The following is a 12,804-nucleotide window of genomic DNA, read 5'->3' as shown; positions in this document are numbered from 1 at the left end:
TCACAGTAGCCTTCTAGCACTTTTGGATGTCCGGTATAACAAATACCATAGCTCATGGTCCCTTTTAGGTAGCGCATTACTCTCTCAAGAGCACGCCAGTGATCATCTCCCGGGTTTGACACAAACCGGCTCAGCTTGCATACTGCAACGAGATGTCAGGCCTTGTTACACTAGCAAGATACATGAGTGAACCAATGATCTGAAAATATCTCAACTGATCCCTTGCTATTCTTCGATTTTTCCTCAATAGCACACTAGGGTCATAAGGTGTAGGAGCAGGTGCACAGTCACTGAACCCAAAGCGACTCAGCACATTTTCCATATAGTGGGTTTGTAACAGAATTACCCCACCATCACCTTCTCTTAGAAGCTTGATATTAAGAATAACATCAGCCTCTCCCAAATCTTTCATCTCAAAATTATTAGTTAAAAATCCCTTTACCTCTTCGATCACTTTGAGGCTAGATCCAAAGATCAGTATGTCATCAACATATAAACACAAAATGACTCCTTCACCCCCACCATACCGATAGTACACACATTTGTCAGCTTCATTCATAACAAAGCCAGCAGATGTTAAAGTTCCGTCGAACTTCTCATGCCATTGCTTAGGAGCATGTTTTAGGCCGTATAATGACTTTAATATTTTACACACTTTGTCTTCTTGACCATTTGCCATAAACCCATCTGGCTGATTCATATAGATCTTCTCATCCAACTCTCCGTTTAGGAAAGCTGTCTTAACATCGATTTGATGAACGATAAGACCATAAGAGGCTGCCAGGCAAAGCAAAACTCAAATTGTGGTCAATCGGGCAACCGGTGAATAAGTATAAAAAAAATCCTCACCTTCCTTTTGGGTATAACCCTTGGCCACAAGCTCTGCCTTGTACCTCTCAATAGTACCATCAGGCCTAAGCTTTTTCTTGAACACCCATTTGCACCTTATAGGCTTGCACCCATAGGGACGATCAACATTTTCCAAGTTCCATTGGATATAACAGAATTCATCTCACTCCGTACTGCTTCCTTCCATAAGTCAGCATCAGGAGAGGAATATGCCTCATCCATGGTCGTTGGTGTGTCATCCACAAGGTACACAATATAGTTATCACCAAAAGATTTTGCAGTCCTCTGTCTCTTGCTTTCCCTGGTGACTATAGTGTCATCCTCTTCAGAATTTTGCACATAGGATTCCTCAATTTGTTCCATTGGAATAAAATTTTCATGCTCATGGGGAATTATAAATTCATGACCAGTTGTGCTAGGTGCATTTTTCATGGGGAACTCATTCTAAAAAAATGTAGCGTCTCTAGATTCCATGATTGTATCAACAGTCATCTCAAGAACACTAGAGTTTATAATTAAAAATCTATAACCCACGCTGTGAATAGTATAACCAAGAAAAATACCATCAACAGTCTTTGGTCCAAGCTTTCGCTTTTTGTTTATTGGCACATTCACCTTTGTCAAACAACCCCAAGTTCACAGGTAAGAAAGATTTAATCTCTTCTTCTTCCATTTCTTGAATGGTGTAATTTCTTTGTTCTTTGTGGGCACTCTATTCAAGACATAACATGCTGTCAAAATAGTCTCACCCCACCATTCCTTAGATAGTCCCGCATTCTCCAACATGTCATTAATCAAATCAGTTAGAGTGCGATTCTTTCTCTCTGCAATCCCTTTGGACTATGGTGAGTATGGTGGCGTCCTCTCATGAATAATTCCATGCACCGCGCAAAACTCAGAAAATTCATTTGAGAAATATTCTCCCCCGCGATCGGACCACAAACGCTTGATTTTCTTCTCAAGTTGATTTTCTACCTCAGCTTTATAGACCTTAAAATAATGCAACGCTTCATCTTTTGTTTTCAGCAAATACACGTAGCAAAATCTAGTGCAATCATCTATAAATGTCATGAAGTATCGTCTACCGCCTTTAGTCAATTCGCCATTCATTTCGCATAAATCAGAATGAACGAGTTCTAATGGTGCCAAATTCCTCGCCTCAGCAGCCTTGTGAGGCTTGCGCGGTTGCTTTGATTGCACACACACCTGGCACTTAGAATCTTTGACTAAGTTAAATTTTAGAATTAAATTCAGATTTGTAAGCCGCGTGAGACAGCCAAAATTAATGTGACAAAGTCGTGAATGCCATATATTCGACTCATCCAAAACAATAACATTGTTCACTACTTTATTACACACATCATCAAGCAAAGATAAACGGAACAAGCCTCCACAATCATAACCTTTTTCGACAAATGTTCCATGTCTCGACATAACACATTTATTGGACTTAAGCACAATTTTAAAGCCATCGCGACACATCTAAAAAGCGCTAACAAGATTCTTCTTGATGGAGGGGACATGCTGCACGTTCTTTAATAGCACCGTCTTTCTCGAAGTAAACTTCAGAACGACCGTACCATCACCAAGAACACGCGCATGCGAACCGTTTCCCATCAGCAAGGCTCCACTCCTGCTGGCCTGTTAGGAAATAAACAAAGAAACATCAGCACACACATGAATATTAGCACCACTGTCCATCCACCACTCAGGTGAAAGACAAACTGAAAGAACAAAGGGTAAAGAATTACCATACCCAGATGTTCCTCCTCCAGTCTCGCTAATGACTACATTTGCTGATTTCTTTTCTTGCTTGTATTTACGGTCTGGGCACGCACTTGTCCAATGCTCATCACTCCCACAAACAAAGCATCCTCCACCTTTCTTGTTGTTTTTCTTCTTAAACTGTGCAGTCTGCTTAGGCTTTGCATTGTTGTTCTCTTGCATGTTTTCTTCTTTTTATTACGAGATGCAAATGAGTTTTTCTTCTACACCATATTGGCAGCGGAAGACTCAACTCCTTTTCTACGGTTGTCTTTTGCTCTCGCCCTCTCCTCAACATCAAGAGATCCAATAAGCTCAGCCACGCTAAACTCTTGTCTCTTGTGTTTTAGAGAAATAGCAAAATCCCTCCAAGAAGGTGGCAACTTAGCGATTATTCCACCGGCCATAAACTTGTCGGGCAACAAACATGGGAAATGTTCTAGTTCCTTTGCCAGCGCCTGTATCTCATGAGCCTGTTCGACCATAGAACGGTTTACAACCATTTTGTAGTCATACAACTGCTCCATAAGGTACAACTCACTACCAGCATCAGAAACCCTAAACTTTGCCTCAAGAGCATCCCATAATTCTTTGCCTAATGTGCAAGATATGTAGTTTTTCTCATACTTGGGATGAAGTACATTAATCACGGTGCCTCGAAACAGGTTATCGACAGCCAAGAACTTTCGCTCCTCCTCAGGAGTAAACTGTTCAGGCTTCCTCTGTGTGGCATGATAGCAGTTCATCGCAGTCAACCACATTACCATCTTTGCACGCCATATCATAAAATTCTTGCCATCAAAATTATTCGGCTTCAAAGCGGCAGCAAATCCACTGACAGAAAATTGCCTATTATTAGGTTTTTGGGTTGTTAGGAATTTAGACAATTTCATTATTAGTTTAATCCAGAAAAATAACATCAGCAGGTTTGTGACGACATATATGTGCATGTGTATATTTCTTATGAACACTACAGCATGCAGAGATGACATACTCATGAATACAGTAAGAACACAAAGTATAGAAATCACAGAGATTAGACTGTACCCAGTGGAGGGTCCCATGCCGAGGGCATCGGAGGCTCCATTCGCACTAGTCGATATAGTGCGTTGCTCGAAGTCGTAGACCACAGTCGATGCAGGAAGATATTCGCAGTGCAGTCCCACGAACGGATCACCAGGAAGAAGACGTCTTGACGTTCGAGGGAGAGGACGGATCCAAGAGCGATCTCCAGAAAGAAGATGAATGAGCAGTCGCGGATCGCTCCCCAAAAACTTAATCGCCGCTCACCCCGTGCAAGATTCTCAGGCGGACGAGGGTTCCGGAGGGACCTGCTCTCCCGCGACTCCGTGCGCGCAAAGGAAGTCAGAAGGCTGCTGATCTGTGGTTCTCTCGGGAGTGGTTACGGAAGATGGGGGTCTGGACTGACAGAAGATAGGATATATGGCTGCTGACGGGGAAGAGAAGACGAAGGCAGCAGAGAATCTCTGCTGACGGGGAAGAGAAGACGAAGGCAGCGAAGAATCCCAGGAGACGGGAAGCGGAAGCGAAAGGGACGCGGGAAGCGGAAGCGGAAGGGACGGTAACTGACGCAGTGTTGACACTGTTTTTTGTACGTGTTAAAATGTTCGGAGTGGACTAATCGGCAAGGGGAAAGTTACTGTATACTTTGATAGCCGATGAAAGCCAGCTTGTAAAGATGGTTGCCGATAGCTGGTGATGCCGATAAAGGGAGGCTTGAAGACTACTGCCGATGAAACAGGGAGTATGCCGATGAAGGGAGATTTGAGGACTACTGCCGATGAAACAAGGAGTATGCTGATGGGGGAAGACTTGAAGACTATTGCCGATGAGACAGGGGGTATGCCGATGGGAGGAAGGACAGTGAGATTTCCATTGTAATTAAGGCGGACAGGGAAATAGATAGGAGTTGATTTCTTTTTCTATATTTGTTAGAGTATGATTCATGTAAGAGTCACGTGTTTCCTTAGATATGGGCTTGGTGTTCTAGTTGTGTTTGGTTGTGTTTCTTTAGATCAGGGTATAAATATGGAGTGAGGGGCAATGTAAATATATATATCAATCAATATCAAAACCAATTTTTACTCCTATTTGCATCTACTTACTTTTCGGCGACTTCGTCAATTTACATTATTTTCTCTTTACGAGTTCTCATTGATTCGGCGAGCTGCATCGCTTCAGTGCGACCTTCGGCGATCCTCGAGTTCCGCGTGAGTACCTCTTGGCCTGTGACTTCCGGGCGTATCGCTGTTGTCAGGACCAAAGTGCTCGTATCTTCATCCTTGTCGATTAACAGGTCAAATCGACTGGCACGCCTTGGATACCGATTCGGGTATTAGCCCTTTGTATTTGCAGATCCACTTTTGCATCAACACATCTTTTGGCACGCCCGGTGGGACCAATCAATCCGATTAATATGTTCAATTCCGAGATCGATGCGGGGAACATTATCGCGGTATCAGAAGAAGATCTTAAGGAAGAACAGAGGCAGGCTATGGAAAAGGCCGTAGAAGAATACAGGCAGCTTTGTCTGAAATCGTTTAGCCTGAACAAGAGTGGACAAGTTATCCAGAAGCAAGATTTGCCGTTGCCTCGGCAGGTTACCTTTGATTCCAACCCTGGTAAACTTCAAGAGATGGTTAATTCTGCAGTAAATCATGCTTTGATTAATCATTCCAATGTGCTGTCCAATATTGTTCATAATGCTGTGGTTCGAACTCTCAAAGAAGGACAAGCGTCACCGCATTATGTTGGGCCTGCCTATCACCAACCAGAGCCGGCATCTGTCAATACTCCATCGGCTCCCTCGGCCATTGTGGGTACAGAAGTTACTTCTTCTCCAGTATCGGCAGGCTTACCTAATATTCAATCTACACCGGTACGATCAGATCCGGTACTACCAGGAGGACGAATTCAGCTTAGTACAGATCTATCGGCATCAGCTATGTCAGGCCCTGTGTCTCAGAATAGCCAGATTCCTACTAATTGGTGGGGATATGGTATGCCTCCGGAGTCATCTGCTTTCAATCCTGGATTACCTCAAATGTTTGACGCAGTAGGTAAAGCTCCTATACCATCGGCTGTTTCGCCGATGGCCCAAGTGCCTCAATATGCCACAACAACTACTGTGCAACCAACTCCAGGGGGTTTCCAGATGCCTGCGGTTCAAACGCCCAGTTCAAATCCATCGACAAGTTTACTGCCGATACAGCAGAAAGCCCCTGTTATGAGTCAAACTGGGGTTCAGTTTATGCCTCAAGCTGGTTATAATTATCCAACAATATCAGCAAATTACCAGCCATCAGGTGAGTTTTGTACCGATGGGTTCTAATAATGGTTGGTCAGGACAGTTACCTGTTCAACACACAGTTCAGCAAAATCAACAGATTGCAGGGATTCAACAAGGTTATATGCAAGCTGGTGTTCAGAATCAAGCATCGGCAGCTCAGCCGATGAATCCTTTCCAACAGGTTAATGGACCACAAGTAACGGTAAATATGCCGATTGCTGTAGATCGTGGGCCACAAAGATATGTGGAAGGATATCAGCAGGTACCTCCTATAGAAATTCAGCCAGTTCGTCAGCAGGAAGCTGATGCTTTTTGGGCCGATAGGATAGCAGAAATTATGAAGGATCAGTTTGGGATAAAGCCCATAGGTCAATACTTATTCTTATCGGACTCCATATCCTCCTGCATATGATTTAATTCCTCTCCCAAATCGTACAAGGTACCAGATTTCACTAAATTCTCCGGGCAGGATGATACATCAACAATGGAACACGTCAATCGCTTCATTATTCAATGTGGAGAGGTCAGCTAGCAGAGATGAATTAAGAGTTCGATTATTTTCATCATCTTTGTCTGGATCGGCATTTACGTGGTTCATTTCATTACCATCCAAATTCTATTATTACCTGAGGCTGATCTAGAAAAACAATTTCATAAGTATTTCTTTGCTGGAATCCATGAAAAGAAAGCTTACCGATTTAGTAAAATTGAGACAGCGCAATGATGAATCGGTAGAGAGCTTTGTGCAAATGACTACGAGATGTAAAAAATAAGTGCTACAGTCTGGTGCTGGATGATCGGCAGCTTGCCGATCTGGCTTTCCAAGGGTTATTGCCACATCTTAAAGACAGATATGCTTCTCAGGAATTTGAAAGCCTCAGTCATCTTGTGCAAAGGATCTCCGATCAAGATACTAGGGTTTTTGAACCTAAAAAGAATTGGAGTAAAAAGGTATCATTTGTTGAAGAAGTAGGAGATTCTGATTCTGATGAAGAACCAGTTATCGGCTTAGCTGAGTGGGTTAAGAATAAAAAGCCAATATCTTGTCCCTTTGGTAAAAAAGAGCCAGAAAAAGTTTACCTTTGATATCACCAAGGCTGACAAAATATTTGATCTTCTGCTTCAAGAGGGTCAAATTAAGCTGTCACCTAATCATGTGATCCCATCAGCAGAAGAGTTGAAGAAGATCTTGTACTGCAAATGGCACAATGCAACTTCACACAGTACAAATGAATGCAAGGTGTTCAGGCAACAGTTACAATCGGCTATTGAATCTGGGAGAATTAAGTTTGGTACTTCTAATGCCCAAAGGCCGATGAAAATTGATCAACACCCCTTTCCAGCAAATACGTTGGAGGCCAAAGGGAAGACCAAGGTATTGACGTCCGAGGCTGCTGAGAAAAACGCATCAGTGGATCCCCAACATCGGATAACTACCGATGATGCAAGAAGTAAGGGATTGCTGGGAGAAAGCAGTAGTTCCAAAAAACCTCCTCGACCTGGCATTGTGATTACTCATCGAAGGCAGCAGGAGGGTTGGCGTCAGCGTAATGATCGATATCGACAACAGCAAGAAGAAAAACGTCGGGAAGAATGGCATCGGCATAAAGATCATTGGAGGTGCCCGTTTTTTATCCATTGCTGGGAAGAAGGTATTAAATTGCCAACTGTTGAAAATTGCCCTGAGTGCAATGGTTATTATGGGGTCAATCGGTCAGAAAGAAGATTTCAACCTGGCAATCGGGGTTTATTTATCAATGAGCCGATTAGAAGCAGAGCATCAGTACATGATCGGCTGGGGGGCAGACTTAGTGTACATGAAAGGCTTGGTAAACGCGCTGGATGTTTTCCGAGGAATCAAGAGGAGCTTGAGGAAATGGCAAATGCAAGAGTTCCTGATGAGGAAATATTCTACAGGGACCCTAATATACGCCGTGTGGAATCGACTAGGACCTGTTATCAGCCGGTTTGGAAAACCAAGTTTCCTCGATGGTGCCCGGAGGGTCTAACAAAAACACAGAGAAGGAGGATGCAACGTGAGCGTCAGGAGGATTTATACCAAGAGGAAAATTCCTCCAATGAGAAGTCCGGTCATCAGCAGTGGCAGGTAAAACACAAAAATAAGGGTCCATCGGCAGATGTTAATATGGTATTCATGTTGCCGATGGAATTTTTGGCACTATCTGATAATGAGGAAGAAGTTGTTCTCTCTGATCAAGTAGCTCAGTTGACACTAGATCCAATGATGGCTGTTTTTGAGAAACCTACCGATGACGAGAGACAGCATCTTAAGGCTTTGTTTGTGAAGGGCAGAGTTGATGGGCAGCCTGTGTCTAAGGTACTTATTGATGGAGGGGCTGCGATTAATATTATGCCTTATGTGATGTATCGGAAACTTGGTAAGGGAGATCAAGACTTGACCAAAACCGATATGATGCTGAAAGATTTTGAAGGCAATGTGTCGCCGGCTAAAGGGGCAGTATGCGTTGAATTGACCATCGGCAGCAAAACCTTACCGACGACGTTCTTTGTTATTAACGGCAAGGGTGCATATAATCTGCTTCTAGGGAGGGATTGGATTCATGCTAATTGTTGTGTTCCTTCTACAATGCATCAATGCCTCGTACAGTGGATTGGGGATAAGATTGAGGTTGTCCCTGGTGATTCTTCTTATATCATCGCATCGGCAGAATCAGATACTTATGAGCGAACTAAATGCATATCAGGAGAAGTTTGGGAAAAAGAGTTCCTTAGAGTTGCTGATTATGAAATTCCACCGATCCAAGCAGTCGGTTCTGAAGAAGAATTTTAATGGATAGGTTTACCGATGATGGAAAATTAGGTCAAGGGTTCACATCGGCAGATGATTTAGTAGAAGTAGATATCGGTAATGGCGATAGGCCAAGACCTACTTTTATTAGTGCTAAGTTAGATTCCAAGTGTAAGCAGCAAATAATTGATGTGTTAAAGGAGTATAAAGATTGTTTTGCTTGGGATTATACTGAGATGCCTGGATTAGACCGATCGGTAGTTGAACATCGGTTACCTATCAAATCTGGATTTCGGCCACATCAGCAGCCAGCATGCCGATGCAACCCTAATATACTTCCTGATATTAAGGCCGAAATAACTAAATTAATTGAGGCAAAGTTTATTCGGCAGTGTCGATATGCAGAGTGGATCTCTAACGTGGTTCCTGTTTATAAGAAAAATGGAAAACTTCGTGTTTGTATTGACTTCAGGAATCTCAACAAAGCCACACCGATGGATGGCTATCCAATGCCGATTGCTGATTTATTGATTGATGCTGCAGCCGGACATCAGATTATCAGCTTTATGGATGGTAATGCAGGCTACAATCAAATATTCATGGCTGAAGAAGATATTCCCAAGACTGCTTTCAGATGTCCAGGTCATGTGGGTTGTTTGAGTGGGTAGTCATGACGTTTGGCTTGAAAAATGCTGGTGCTACTTATCAGAGAGCTATGAACTTTATTTTTCATGAATACATCGGCACATTAGTGGAAATCTACATTGATGATGTGGTGATTAAATCTGGAGATATCACAAAACATCTAGCCGATCTGCGAAAGATACTGGAGTGTACAAGGAAGCATGGATTGAAGATGAATCCTAATAAATGTGCATTTGGCGTATCGGCAGGTCAATTCTTGAGTTTTATGGTGCATCAGCGGGGCATCGAAATCAGTAGAAAGTCTATTGATGCAATTAACAAGGTGGTTGCTCCTGCCAATAAGACTGAATTGCAATCTTTGATTGGTAAGATTAATTTCATTAGAAGATTCATATCTAATTTGTCGGGTAAGATCAAGGCTTTCAGTCCATTACTTAAATTAAAAGCCGATCAGGAATTTGTATGGGGAGCTGAGCAGCAGTTAGCCCTCGATGAAATTAAGAAATATTTAACAAATCCTCTAGTGCTAGTTCCACCTCAACACGGGAAGCCTTTCAGGTTATATTTATCAACTGATGATACAGTTATCGGTTCAGCTCTTATTCAAGAATTTGAAGGGAAAGAACGTGTTATTTATTATTTGAGCAGAAAACTAGTGGATGCTGAGACGAGGTATTCGGCCATCGAAAAATTATGTCTATGTTTATACTTTTCGTGTGTCAAATTAAGGCATTATTTGTTATCTGCCGAATGTACGGTCATATGCAAAGACGATGTAGTCAAGTATATGCTGTCGATGCCGATATTAAGTGGTAGAATCGGCAAGTGGATTTTAGCATTATCAGAATTTGAACTACGTTACGAATCAACTAAGGCAGTTAAAGGGCAAGTGATGGCTGATTTGGTCACTCAGCATTATGATTCAGTGGACTCTTTGGAAGTTGCTCCCTGGACACTTTTCTTCGATGGGTCCACATGTGGTGAAGGAGCAGGTATCGGCATTGTGTTGATTTCACCTCAAGGAAGGAAGTATGAGTTTTCATTGCCGATTGTTGCTACGTCGACGAATAATCAGGCTAAATACCAAGCCTTGGTAAAAGGGTTAGAATTACTGAAGGAGATACGTGCCGATGCTGTTGAAATCTTTGGTGATTCTATGCTAGTTATAAATCAATTGGCTGGACTTTATGAATGCCGAAGTGAAGCTTTAATTTCGTATTATGAAAAATATGTGCAATTGTTGAAAGAATTTAGGGATTTTCGTCTTGAACATATCTCTCGATTGCATAATGAGGAAGCTAATCGACTAGCTCAGCATGCTTTAGGGTATCAACTTATTCAGGAAGTGCTAACATCGGCAGTTAATACCGATGACTGGAGAAAGGAGATTGTCGATTATTTAAAGGATCCATATAAAAAGGTTGAAAGACGTGTAAGGTTCCAAGCTACCAAGTATGTGCTCCTCGATGATGAATTATATTATCGAACTATAGATGGAGTTTTACTCAGATGTGTTGGTAGTGATGAATCGAAAACTTTGATGGGTGAAATTCATGAAGGAGTGTGTGGTGCGCATCAATCGGCTTTCAAGATGAAGTGGATGATCAGAAGGAATGGATACTATTGGCCGACTATTCTTGAAGATTGTTTTAAATATTTTAAAGGATGTCAGGGATGTCAAAAGTTTGGTAATATTCAAAGAGCGCCTGCATCGGCTATGAACCCTATAATCAAACCGTGGCCGTTCTGGGGATGGGCTATTGATCTCATTGGTCAGATTTATCCGCCATCGAGTAAGGGACATAAATTTATTCTGGTTGCTACCGATTATTTCACAAAATGGGTTGAGGCAATTCCTTTGAAAAAGGTGACATCGGTTAATATGATTGATTTTGTGAAAGAGCATATTGTTTACCGATTTGATATTCCTCAGACTATCACTACCGATCAGGGCACTATGTTTACGTCAGGAGAATTTGATGAGTTTGCTGTAAGTATGGGAATTAAAGTTTTAAATTCTTCTCCATATTATGCTCAAGCTAATGGTCAAGCTGAGGCTTCTAACAAAGGGATCATCAAACTCATTAAGCGCAAAATTGAAGAAAATCCTAGGAGGTGGCATACAGTATTAAATGAAGCCTTATGGTCATATCGGATGTCATGTCATGGTGCAACCAAAGTAACGCCTTATCAGTTAGTATATGGACACGATGCAGTATTGCCTTGGGAAATTAAAGTTGGCTCTAGGCGAATATGTTCTCAAGATCAGCTGATAGCCGATGATTATAATACTCTTATGAAGGATGAGTTGGAAGATGTGGCGGGTCATCGGTTAAGGGCTTTAGTTAGCATCGAAGAAAATAAGAAAAGAGTAGCCAGATGGTATGACAAGAAGGTGAAGATAAAGGAGTTTGCCGATGGAGATCTGGTCTGGAAATTGGTTTTACCGATTGGGACCAAAAGTTCAAAATTTGGAAAGTGGTCTCCTAATTGGGAAGGTCTATATCGGATAAATTAGTCTGTTCCTGATATCGCATATATTCTAGAAACCCTCGAAGGGGTTGTGTTTCCTAGAGCATTAAATGGAAAATATTTAAAGAAATATTACCCTAGTATCTGGATGGATGCATAAAAGTATAAGTGCCGATAACAGTCCTATCGGCTGGAATTACTCAAGGATGTCAATGTCTCGTAAAGTGCCGATACAATAAACAAGATTACAAGTTCAACAAGGATTGGATAGCTAATATCGCACGCAGGCGAATTTGCTCGGCTTCCTCCATTTCTTTGATATCGTCATCGGCGGTACCCTCCACGGGCTTGAGTTTTTTCTTCATGGCCAAAGCTTTGCGAGCCTGGATATCTCTTTCTTGCTGAAGGGTTTTGATGGCGTTGGGTAGCTGGCTTTCTTCTTATTGAGCATGAGTTAAAGCTGCCTCGATTTCCTTCAATTCAGCCAATAGAGCCATCTTCCTTGCTGATAAATCCAAGATTTTCTGCTTAAGTTCAGCACCCGAAGTCTGCAAGTTGCCGATGCCCTTGTGCTTCTCATCGGCAATTTGTTTCAGTTGTAGCATCTCTTCCTTGAGTTGAGCCTGAGCTACTCTATCGGCAATACGTTGGGCAGCCCATTGATATTGTAATTGGCGACTCTCTAAATGGGCTGTTGGGAAGAGTACTTCTTCAACATCGGTAGGGACCTGGCCACGGATTGTTTTGAAAATTGCCTTTGCGGGGTCCGAGTCATCTACCAGTTGGGCGGTATCCTGCTGTAGCAAGTTCAGGAGAGCTTCCAACCTGGACTTAGTTTCTGCCGATATTGTTCCCAGTACAAGGGAAGAACTTGTTTCCTCTCCATCATCGTCAGAGATGTCAATAGCAAAGGAGAATAGGCTGTTTGGGGAGTCTTGTTCCTGAGAAAAAGAAAAGGAGGTCGGTTAAGGATAAGTATGAATATTGTAAATCA

The sequence above is a fragment of the Miscanthus floridulus genome, chromosome 10 (genome assembly GCF_019320115.1).
Source record: "Miscanthus floridulus cultivar M001 chromosome 10, ASM1932011v1, whole genome shotgun sequence".
NCBI classification, from domain to species: Eukaryota; Viridiplantae; Streptophyta; class Magnoliopsida; order Poales; family Poaceae; genus Miscanthus; species Miscanthus floridulus.
Note: the sequence above shows the minus strand (reverse complement) of the source record.